Here is a 10,620-nt window from a genome sequence, read left to right as displayed (position 1 = left end):
GGACACACTGCGAGGTCCAGACCCAGGCCCCGCGGAGCTGTCCCAACCTCGGCAACGAGAGGATCTCTTTTTCTTTTTCTTTTGTTCAAAGACTCCAATTTTATTTTGTGATCTGTGTCAAACAGCCTCACTCTCAGTGCAGGTGGCCCCTCCTCCCCAGGGGACAACTTGGGGTGGGGTCCCCTATGAAGTCATGGCCTCCACAGGCCCCAGGGAGACCCACGCAGTTCCGAGAGTTGATGGGAATCCTGGCCAAGACCCGGTGGGTGGGAGGCCGTGACTAGATGGGGTGGTGGTCATGTCAGGTAGCTGAGAGCTGGAAAACCCTGTCCTCGGCCCTGCTCGGTTTGGGGACTGCTGTGCCTGTGACGGAGAGGGGTGTGAGGTTTCCCCCCACCTCACAGGATGCCCTTGGCCAGGCATGGCTTCGATTCCACCAAGGGCTCAGCTGAGAGGGGAGCAGGAAACGCGTGGGCTGGCTGCTTCACAGGGTGTTGGCGCTGGTACCCCGCAGTCCCACACAGCGGGCCAACTGTTCCAGCAGGCCCCCAATGGCCCCAATGGCCCCACTGGGCTGCTGTATGCGACCAAGAAGGCTGAACGCACCTCTGGCAGCCGCGTCTCCCGGGCACTCAGAGCTGCAAGCCTGGGTTTGGGACTTCCAGTGGACTGCTACCCATCCTGAAGACGTTGTCAGAATGGTTTGAAGATGAGGAGCTGGAAGACTTGGCTTCAACCAGCCCCGGGTGGGAAGGCAGGCGGTCCTCAGAGGGCTGTGGCCGGTTCCAGAGCACACTCTGTGGAGAGGACGAGTGATTCTTCCTCCAAGCTGCCCGAGTCTGTGCTCCTGCCTGTTGCAGTCCGGCTGTAGCAAAATAATTGGGGGGTGACGAACAATTTGTATACGTTGATACAGCAGGAGTAGGAGCCGTTTATTGCAGGACAGGAGCAGTATTTATACATTCCACACAGCTTATCTAATTAGCATAAACTAGATACAGCAGTCAACCAATAAGGAATCTCCACACTTAATGGCTCGCTTTTGTTACTTCTCAAATTACTCCCTCTGGCATTTTGCCAGGTATCATCCAGACTTGTTTATGAACTCTAATATTCCCCTGGCTAAATGCCAGGTGTTATTTTGACTTGTTTATACCTGCCGGGATCAGCTCCAGGGCCTCGTAGGTGAGGCTCCCGGCGTCTCAGCATGCAGATGTCTTCCACAGTGAAGCCTGCGTCCCGGGCTGGCAAACTCTTCCCCCTCTGGGTCTTCGGAGCACAGAACTCCTCGGAGGTGATCTGCTTCAAAAAATTGAAGCAGCAGAAGAAAACCTCCTCTCCTTTGCTGAGCCGATCTACCAACATGTGCCCAAAGAGGAACCAGTCACAGGCCACAGTTAGGTAGAGGATCTCAGCTAGAGATGTGTGGATGAGTCCAGCAGCCACAAGGAAAGGCGCAGGAGAGAGATGAAGAGGGGGGTCCGATCCCAGCCTGAGATACAGTGCCCCAGCAGCCCGCGGTCATCAGCACTGCTGACTACGGAGAGCAGCAATTTCAGGTAGTTTTGTGTCTGTTGCACCAGGTCCCAACTCTGATACAGGCTCCAGTCAATATTCAGAGGGTGAGTCAGGAAATCGGGGATGCTCAAGGGGGCATCGACGTAGTCCTGCTTCCAGTTAAATATGAGCCCTTCGGCCAGGTAATCCCGATCCTTATATTCCTTGAAAAATTCACAGCCTGGATACGGGATGGAGAGGAGAGTGAAGTCGGCATAGCGCTGGGCTTTGTCCACCTTCTCGGAGGAGGCTACGTTCATGCCAGATTTCACCTTCTTGTTCTCCACCATTAGATCACAGATGTACTTGACTGACAAGTACCAAAGTAACCTGATGTCATAGCCTCTGACCTTATCAAAAAAAAGATGCATGTCCCCACTTAAAAGAGCACAATCCTCTGTCTGTGACGTCCTCCACACCTGCCCAGGAATCATCTGCACCCCCTGAGAAAGAATAGTTGTAGCCAGAGTGTCCATAGAGCTCCCCGCATCCAGCCAGCGTGGCTGACCTGCAAATGTGCTTGCCTTTGAACAAGATTACTGGGCAGACGCACCGTCCTCTGCACCTGGCCATCTTGCTGCGGAGGATGAGGTCTTGCAGCTTGCTCATTGCACGGTGCTCTGAAACGTGTCTTTCTCCTTCTCAGAACTCTCATACTCCAGGAACACGATGTGCCGGGGATAGTGACCACAGATATCCCCATTCACATTTGGAATCACGCTGAAACAGAAGTCTCGGCCAAACAGCTCCAGACATCTCTTCTCAATGCGCTCAACCTTAGAGCCGCTCATCCCGCTGCTGTCCTTGGCCCGGTACTGAGTCCGGGAGAACTCTTCTAGCAGCTCCCCGAGCCCCGGCTCCTGAGGCGGTGGGTTGCCTGAAGAGGCTGAGGACCCTGCCGAGGCGGCGGTGGCGGCGGTGGCCCGAGCGCCAGCCATGGTCCAGCCCCATGTCCCCTCAATGTGCCTCAGCCCGGCCCATGGCACCTGGCGGCACCGACTACTATTCTGGAACCTCGCGAACCTCCTCAGCCGCCGCCTTCTTCTTCCTCCGCTTGCAAGGAGAGGATTTCTACAGCAGCAGGAGAGAAACGACTGATCACAACCAAGAAACTCGAGAGAGCTAAGCTGACTTCTCACAAAACCCAGCGCCTCAGCACAAGGGGGATCGTGAAGCCCGAAGGAAGGCAGAACGGGGAACAGCTGTACCAAAGCTCTGTCTGACAAGTGGATCCTCAGAATGGAGGGGAATTGAGACACTTTCCGATTCACAGAAGCTGAGGAAGTTCCAACCCAGGGGAACTGCCCTAAAAGAAGTCCAAGGAAGCCCTTCAGGCTCAAGGGGAGCTGGATGTGACTTGAATCAGAGAGGCAAAGACGGGGCAAGGGCCCAAGCCCAGGGCGCCCTGAGTGTCCTTCTGCGGGTATGTGACTCTCCTACCTATGCCACTCAAAAGGGGACCGTGGGAAGCCCTGATCTCAGTGTTGGCCACAGGGCAGGGTGAGAAGCGTGATCGTGACAACCAGAGGAAGAAGGAAGATGAGAAGGTCCAGGGGCACCCTCAGCTGGAGTTCCTGGGACTGGCTGTGACAGACGGAAGGTGCCAACCGTGTTCCCAAGGTGACCACTAACAGAATGATGAGAAGATATACAGAAAAGACAAGAGACGTCAAAATGGCATACTATAGATATTTAATATGAATAAAACAATTGAAAATATATTAGGTACAAAAAGGCAGTAGTGGAGGAATTGAGGGGTAAAATTACATAAAATAATCAGAAAAATGCTAAAATGCAGAATTAAGTCTTTTCTTGTTAGTAATTGCTTTAAATGTATATGGATTAATTAGTACTATTAAAATGAGATTGGTTTAAAAATATGGTCCATTTAAAAAAATATATTTATTGTTTTGGTGTAGATAGAAACAACACAATGCCTTTATTTTTATGTGGTGCTGAGGATCGAAACCGGGTCCCGCCCATGCTAAGCAAGCGCTCTACCGCTGAGCCACAATCCCAGCCCAAAAAAATATGGTCCATTATATACTCTGTATAAGAAACTCTGTAGGGTTTGAAACTTGGAGTTTGAAAGAACAGAAAAAGATTGCATACCAATCATAATCAAAAGAGAGCCAAAGTAGCTGTATCACTGTCAAAAAATAGACTTTGTTGAAAAAAATTTTAAGACACAAAGAAGGATATTGGTATTAATAAGAGTTTCAATCCAGCAAGAAGATATAAATATTCTACGCTTCTAAAGGCAGAGTCCCAAAGTAAATAGAGCAAATCCAGACAAAATTAAAGTGGGATATAGGCAGAGCTACAATAACTGTGGGAGACTTCAACATGCCCCTGTTAGGAAATGATGGGAAAATCAGACACGAATCAAAAAGAAAGAAAGGACGTGAACCCGGAAAACTAATCAGGACTCACAGACCCACACAGAACACCCACCCAACAATGGAGTACACCTTCTTCCTCTCCAGGACACACCACATGTGAGTCCACAGTACTACAAAAATGTCTTCAGGAATTTCAAAAACTGACATGCAGAGTATTGTTTTCAATCACACTGGGATAAAACGAAATATCACTAATAAAAGAAAACCAGGCGCTGGGCTGGGGCTCAGCAGCAGAGCCCTGGCCTAGCACAGTGAGGCACTGGGTTTGATCCTCAGCACCACATAAAAATAAATAAATAAAAATAAAGGGACTGAGTCCATCTACAACCAAAAATATCCAAAAAGAAAAAAACATATGATTCACATATATGAAATTAGGCAACCAGTGAGTCAAACAGAAGTCACAAGAACAGTAACGAGATCACACACCAGAATTTCTGGGAATCGGTGACAGTCGTGCGGAGAGGGACCTGGTGGCTGGCAGCACCTGAGCTGAGGAAGACCTGAAGTCAGTGCCCAACCGCACACTTTAAAAGGTAGAAAAGGAGAGCAAACCAAACCCAAGCCTAAAGGGACAGAACAACAAAGAGTACAGCAAGAAACGGAAAATGATAGGTGAGTCCAGCAAAGTCCAGCAAAGCCAAGAGCTGGGTGTCTGCAGATCCCACAGACCACAACAGGTTGCCGGCTCGGAGCCGAGAGGAGACTCAACTCACCAGAGCCACAGGAAACCGATGGGACTTCAGTCCCGATTCTGCAGGGAAAAGGACCACAAGAGGGTAACCCGGCACAGCCACAAACTGTACCGTGTAGATTTTTAGGGTTTAGGGTTGAGATGACAGGTGGCCCCAGAGAATGCACGAATGTTCAAGGGGAAATGATCAGATTACGAGACCGCTAACCTGAGGAGCAGACCTCGAACCTGGAACCGATACCCTGAAAGGCTTAGATGACGAGAGCCGTGGCCTGAGTGGTGCACAGAGCCTTTAGGATGCACTAACTGGGTGTCACTGTAGGCAGGTAACCAGTGGCTGGGAAGGTGGGTCACTAGGGTGCCACTGGGGTTTACATTTTGTTCCCAGGGAGTGGTACTCTCTCTGCTTCCTGACCCCCCAGTTCTGAACTGAGTTCTTCCGCCACATTTCTCTGCCACTATGATCTGCATCACCTTAGCCCAGAGCTACGACTCAGCTGACCATGGACGGAAGCCCTGAATCCAGGACCCAAAATAAGCTTTTCCTCCTCAAAGTTATTGTTGTCAGATATTTGGCTACAGCAGAGAAAAGGTAACTAAACATAGACAAGATGAGAAAAACGCCGCTAAATACACAAATTACCAACATGACTCAAGAGGAAAATTTTAAAGATGCCATAAATTCAGTTAAAAACAGCAGTGGACCACACTCATGCCCAAGCCCAGATACCCTGAATTATGGGAAGACGAAGGTGACGACCAAGCCGGGTCTGTGGGTCACCAATGAGTGCATGAGGACACCTGTAGGACAGGGAAGCAGGGAGGAGGGAGCAGGAGGATGAGCATCACAGAGTCTACAGGGAGCACGGTGAGTGCCTGAGGACACCTGTAGGACAGGGAAGGAGGGAGGAGGGGAGCAGGAGGATGAGCATCACCCAGAGTCTACAGGGAGGACGGTGAGTGCCTGAGGACACCTGTAGGACAGGGAAGCAGGGAGGAGGGAGCAGGAGGATGAGCATCACAGAGTCTACAGGGAGCACGGTGAGTGCCTGAGGACACCTGTAGGACAGGGAAGGAGGGAGGAGGGGAGCAGGAGGATGAGCATCACCCAGAGTCTACAGGGAGGACGGTGAGTGCCTGAGGACACCTGTAGGACAGGGAAGGAGGGAGGAGGGAGCAGGAGGATGACCATCTCACAGAGTCTACAGGGAGGACGGTGAGTGCCTGAGGACACCTGTAGGACAGGGAAGGAGGGAGGAGGGAGCAGGAGGATGACCATTACAGAGTCTACAGGGAGGACGGTGAGTGACTGAGGACACCTGTAGGACAGGGAAGCAGGGAGGAGGGGGCAGGAGGATGACCATCACAGAGTCTACAGGGAGGACGGTGAGTGCCTGAGGACACCTGTAGGACAGGGAAGGAGGGAGGAGGGAGCAGGAGGATGACCATTACAGAGTCTACAGGGAGGACGGTGAGTGACTGAGGACACCTGTAGGACAGGGAAGCAGGGAGGAGGGAGCAGGAGGATGACCATCTCACAGAGTCTACAGGGAGGACGGTGAGTGCCTGAGGACACCTGTAGGACAGGGAAGCAGGGAGGAGGGAGCAGGTGGATGACCATCTCACAGAGTCTACAGGGAGGACGGTGAGTGCCTGAGGACACCTGTAGGACAGGGAAGCAGGGAGGAGGGAGCAGGAGGATGACCATCACAGAGTCTACAGGGAGGACGGTGAGTGCCTGAGGACACCTGTAGGACAGGGAAGCAGGGAGGAGGGAACAGGAGGATGACCATCACAGAGTCTACAGGGAGCACGGTGAGTGCCTGAGGACACCTGTAGGACAGGGAAGGAGGGAGGAGGGAACAGGAGGATGACCATTACAGAGTCTACAGGGAGGACGGTGAGTGCCTGAGGACACCTGTAGGACAGGGAAGGAGGGAGGAGGGAGCAGGAGGATGACCATCTCACAGAGTCTACAGGGAGGATGGTGAGTACCTGAGGACACCTGTAGGACAGGGAAGCAGGGGGGAGGGAGCAGGAGGATGAGCATCACAGAGTCTACAGGGAGGACGGTGAGTGCCTGAGGACACCTGTAGGACAGGGAAGGAGGGAGGAGGGAGCAGGTGGATGAGCATCACAGAGTCTACAGGGAGGACGGTGAGTGCCTGAGGACACCTGTGGGACAGGGAAGGAGGGAGGAGGGAGCAGGAGGATGAGCATCACCCAGAGTCTACAGGGAGGACGGTGAGTGACTGAGGACACCTGTAGGACAGGGAAGGAGGGAGGAGGGAGCAGGTGGATGAGCATCACAGAGTCTACAGGGAGGACGGTGAGTGCCTGAGGACACCTGTGGGACAGGGAAGGAGGGAGGAGGGAGCAGGAGGATGACCATCACAGAGTCTACAGGGAGGACGGTGAGTGCCTGAGGACACCTGTAGGACAGGGAAGGAGGGAGGAGGGAGCAGGAGGATGAGCATCACAGAGTCTACAGGGAGGACGGTGAGTGCCTGAGGACACCTGTAGGACAGGGAAGCAGGGGGGAGGGGGCAGGAGGATGACCATCACAGAGTCTACAGGGAGGACGGTGAGTGCCTGAGGACACCTGTGGGACAGGGAAGGAGGGAGGAGGGGAGCAGGAGGATGACCATCTCACAGAGTCTACAGGGAGGACGGTGAGTGACTGAGGACACCTGTAGGACAGGGAAGCAGGGGGGAGGGAGCAGGAGGATGAGCATCACAGAGTCTACAGGGAGGACGGTGAGTGCCTGAGGACACCTGTGGGACAGGGAAGGAGGGAGGAGGGAGCAGGAGGATGACCATCACAGAGTCTACAGGGAGGACGGTGAGTGCCTGAGGACACCTGTAGGACAGGGAAGGAGGGAGGAGGGAGCAGGAGGATGAGCATCACAGAGTCTACAGGGAGGACGGTGAGTGCCTGAGGACACCTGTGGGACAGGGAAGGAGGGAGGAGGGAGCAGGAGGATGACCATCTCACAGAGTCTACAGGGAGGACGGTGAGTGCCTGAGGACACCTGTAGGACAGGGAAGGAGGGAGAAGGGATCAGGAGGATGAGCATCACCCAGAGTCTACAGGGAGGACGGTGAGTGCCTGAGGACACCTGTAGGACAGGGAAGGAGGGAGGAGGGAGCAGGAGGATGACCATCACAGAGTCTACAGGGAGCACGGTGAGTGCCTGAGGACACCTGTAGGACAGGGAAGCAGGGAGGAGGGAGCAGGAGGATGAGCATCACAGAGTCTACAGGGAGCACGGTGAGTGCCTGAGGACACCTGTAGGACAGGGAAGCAGGGAGGAGGGAGCAGGAGGATGAGCATCACAGAGTCTACAGGGAGGACGGTGAGTGCTTGAGGACACCTGTAGGACAGGGAAGCAGGGGGGAGGGAGCAGGAGGATGAGCATCACAGAGTCTACAGGGAGGACGGTGAGTGCCTGAGGACACCTGTAGGACAGGGAAGCAGGGAGGAGGGAGCAGGAGGATGACCATCTCACAGAGTCTACAGGGAGGACGGTGAGTGCCTGAGGACACCTGTAGGACAGGGAAGGAGGGAGAAGGGATCAGGAGGATGAGCATCACAGAGTCTACAGGGAGGACGGTGAGTGCCTGAGGACACCTGTAGGACAGGGAAGGAGGGAGGAGGGGAGCAGGAGGATGAGCATCACCCAGAGTCTACAGGGAGGACGGTGAGTGCCTGAGGACACCTGTGGGACAGGGAAGGAGGGAGGAGGGAGCAGGTGGATGACCATCTCACAGAGTCTACAGGGAGGACGGTGAGTGCCTGAGGACACCTGTAGGACAGGGAAGGAGGGAGGAGGGAGCAGGAGGATGAGCATCACAGAGTCTACAGGGAGGATGGTGAGTGCCTGAGGACACCTGTGGGACAGGGAAGGAGGGAGGAGGGAGCAGGTGGATGACCATCTCACAGAGTCTACAGGGAGGACGGTGAGTGCCTGAGGACACCTGTAGGACAGGGAAGCAGGGAGGAGGGAGCAGGAGGATGAGCATCACAGAGTCTACAGGGAGGACGGTGAGTGCCTGAGGACACCTGTAGGACAGGGAAGCAGGGAGGAGTGGAGACGGGAGCAGAGATGCTTTGCTTATGCACCTGGAGAGCTGGTCGCGAGTTCAAGTCTGTGGTCTGTCTCAGGGAAGGCTGGCGAAGCTCCTGCCCAGGGCAAGGTGGAGTCAGGGCTGGCGGATGGCAAAGGTGGGGATGAGCCTGGAGTGGAGCACATGAGTTCCGCGGGCTGGTTCCCCTCTCCTGCGTCAGCCCGCGAAGGTAGAGGCTCTGCTGCCAGGACAGCAGGCACATGGGGGAGTGGACGTGTGGGGGAAGGCCCCAGCCAGGACCCTTCCTAGGGCAGGGAGAGGACCTGCTTATCAGATCTTAGGCCGCGGGGCATAGGGTGAGCGGTAGAGCAGGCACGGGTGGTGCAGAAAGGGCATCGACTCGAGAGAGCAGAAGCAGGCCCAGGTCTGTGGGGTGGCTTAAAGGAGGACTGCTGGGTTATCAGAGTGAAAACAACAGGATTCACAGGGCAGAGGCAGTCATATCCTACCTCACACCTGCACCCAAAGAACCCTAGTTGAGCACTCAACTCTCACAGACAAAAATAGAAAACTTTTATAAAAGAGATTGGTGCTATATTTTGGATATTTGCACAGAAAGACTTACTGAGACCAAAAGGTGTTATCATTAAAATATGTAGAAACCTGACATTGAAACTCACAGCTCTGATTCATCAAATGGCACCTTAAGTGAGAGAGTCGCGGTATGCTCATCGCACTGACAGAGGATTTGTGTCAAGAATGTATATTGAACTCGCATGAGGGTCGCAGAGGACGCTAGTGAGGGAGCGCTTGCCCAGCCTGCACAGGCCCTGGTACTGCCGTTAAAAAAGGAGGAAGAACTCACAGGGATCAATAGGAAGAGCAGAAGGAACCCAGTGGGAAATGGGCTAAGGACAGGAGCAAGTGCCTCATGCAAGAGAAATCTCAGGTGGCAGATATGTGTGCAGCCTCACTATGGTCAGGGAAGTGCTGGAAGGGACCCCGGGGGTACAAGTGTGGTGAGGGAAGGGACCCCGGGGGTACAAGCTGACTGGACATCCTACACATGGCCACTGCCTCAGCCAACAGCTGGGCCTCGTCTCTTGGAGAAGACATTCCCATGCCCAGCCATTCAGCTGCCAGGAAGGGACCAAGGTACACCCTGGCACACGCAGGAAAGGAGACAGAGGAGGCGCCGTCCACAGCGGGGGGGTGAATAAGTATGGCCTGGGACAAAACCGTCTCAGAAGAGAGTCAACGGACAGCAGGGACAGAGTGTGGACAGATTCCGAACACTTCACCCACGAGGCATTTTCCATAAGCTGCCAATGTGCCCTGTGTGTCCGTCTCCAGAACACATGCAGACGCCGAAGAAGCTAGAGCAAAGGGAGAGCCGGAGAAGGTGACCACAGTGGGCTGCCAGGTCTCAGACGGGACCACAGAAGCAGGCGCAGACTGCACGTCGCCTGCCTCTGATCCGAGTGACCATGCTTCTTCCGACGAAAGCATCCAAGATACTGGGTGCATTTGAGAAGCAGGCCATTCAGAGCTGAGCAAGGGGTCGTCTCCAACTGAGCACCATAGTTAATGGGCATCTGTGCACCTGTAATGCCAGATTCGTGGGACCCCAGTAGACCTCCAGGAGCCGAATCCGATGCAATCACACAAGAGTCTTTATTGCAAGCTCGAGCCTGGACTCATAACCGTTCCTGACGCAGCGGTCCCAGGGAGTGAGTCCCAGCCCTTAGTTCAGTGAGGATTTGTAGGTTTGCGGGGGATACTCTATGCTTCACAACATCACACAGCAAATCATTTCACACTGAGGGAAAATCAAACCACAACTCTTAACACTGATTAGCAATTCACTGGAGGGAACAAGTTGGGTAGGAGTGATTGGCG

The 10,620-nt window shown here is 54.0% G+C and overlaps 1 pseudogene; it reads right to left on the bottom strand.

Annotated features, from left to right (window-relative positions):
* Positions 1 to 484: 484 nt before the first annotated feature.
* On the bottom strand, positions 485 to 2,495 carry LOC114099568 (phosphatidylinositol-3,5-bisphosphate 3-phosphatase MTMR14-like; annotated as a pseudogene).
* Between the last annotated feature and the right edge of the window lie 8,125 nt (positions 2,496 to 10,620).

The sequence above is a fragment of the Marmota flaviventris genome, chromosome 5, assembly GCF_047511675.1.
Source record: "Marmota flaviventris isolate mMarFla1 chromosome 5, mMarFla1.hap1, whole genome shotgun sequence".
Taxonomy (NCBI): Eukaryota; Metazoa; Chordata; class Mammalia; order Rodentia; family Sciuridae; genus Marmota; species Marmota flaviventris.
The sequence above is the reverse complement of the archived record's forward strand: the minus strand, read 5'-3'. Positions and strand labels throughout refer to the sequence as shown.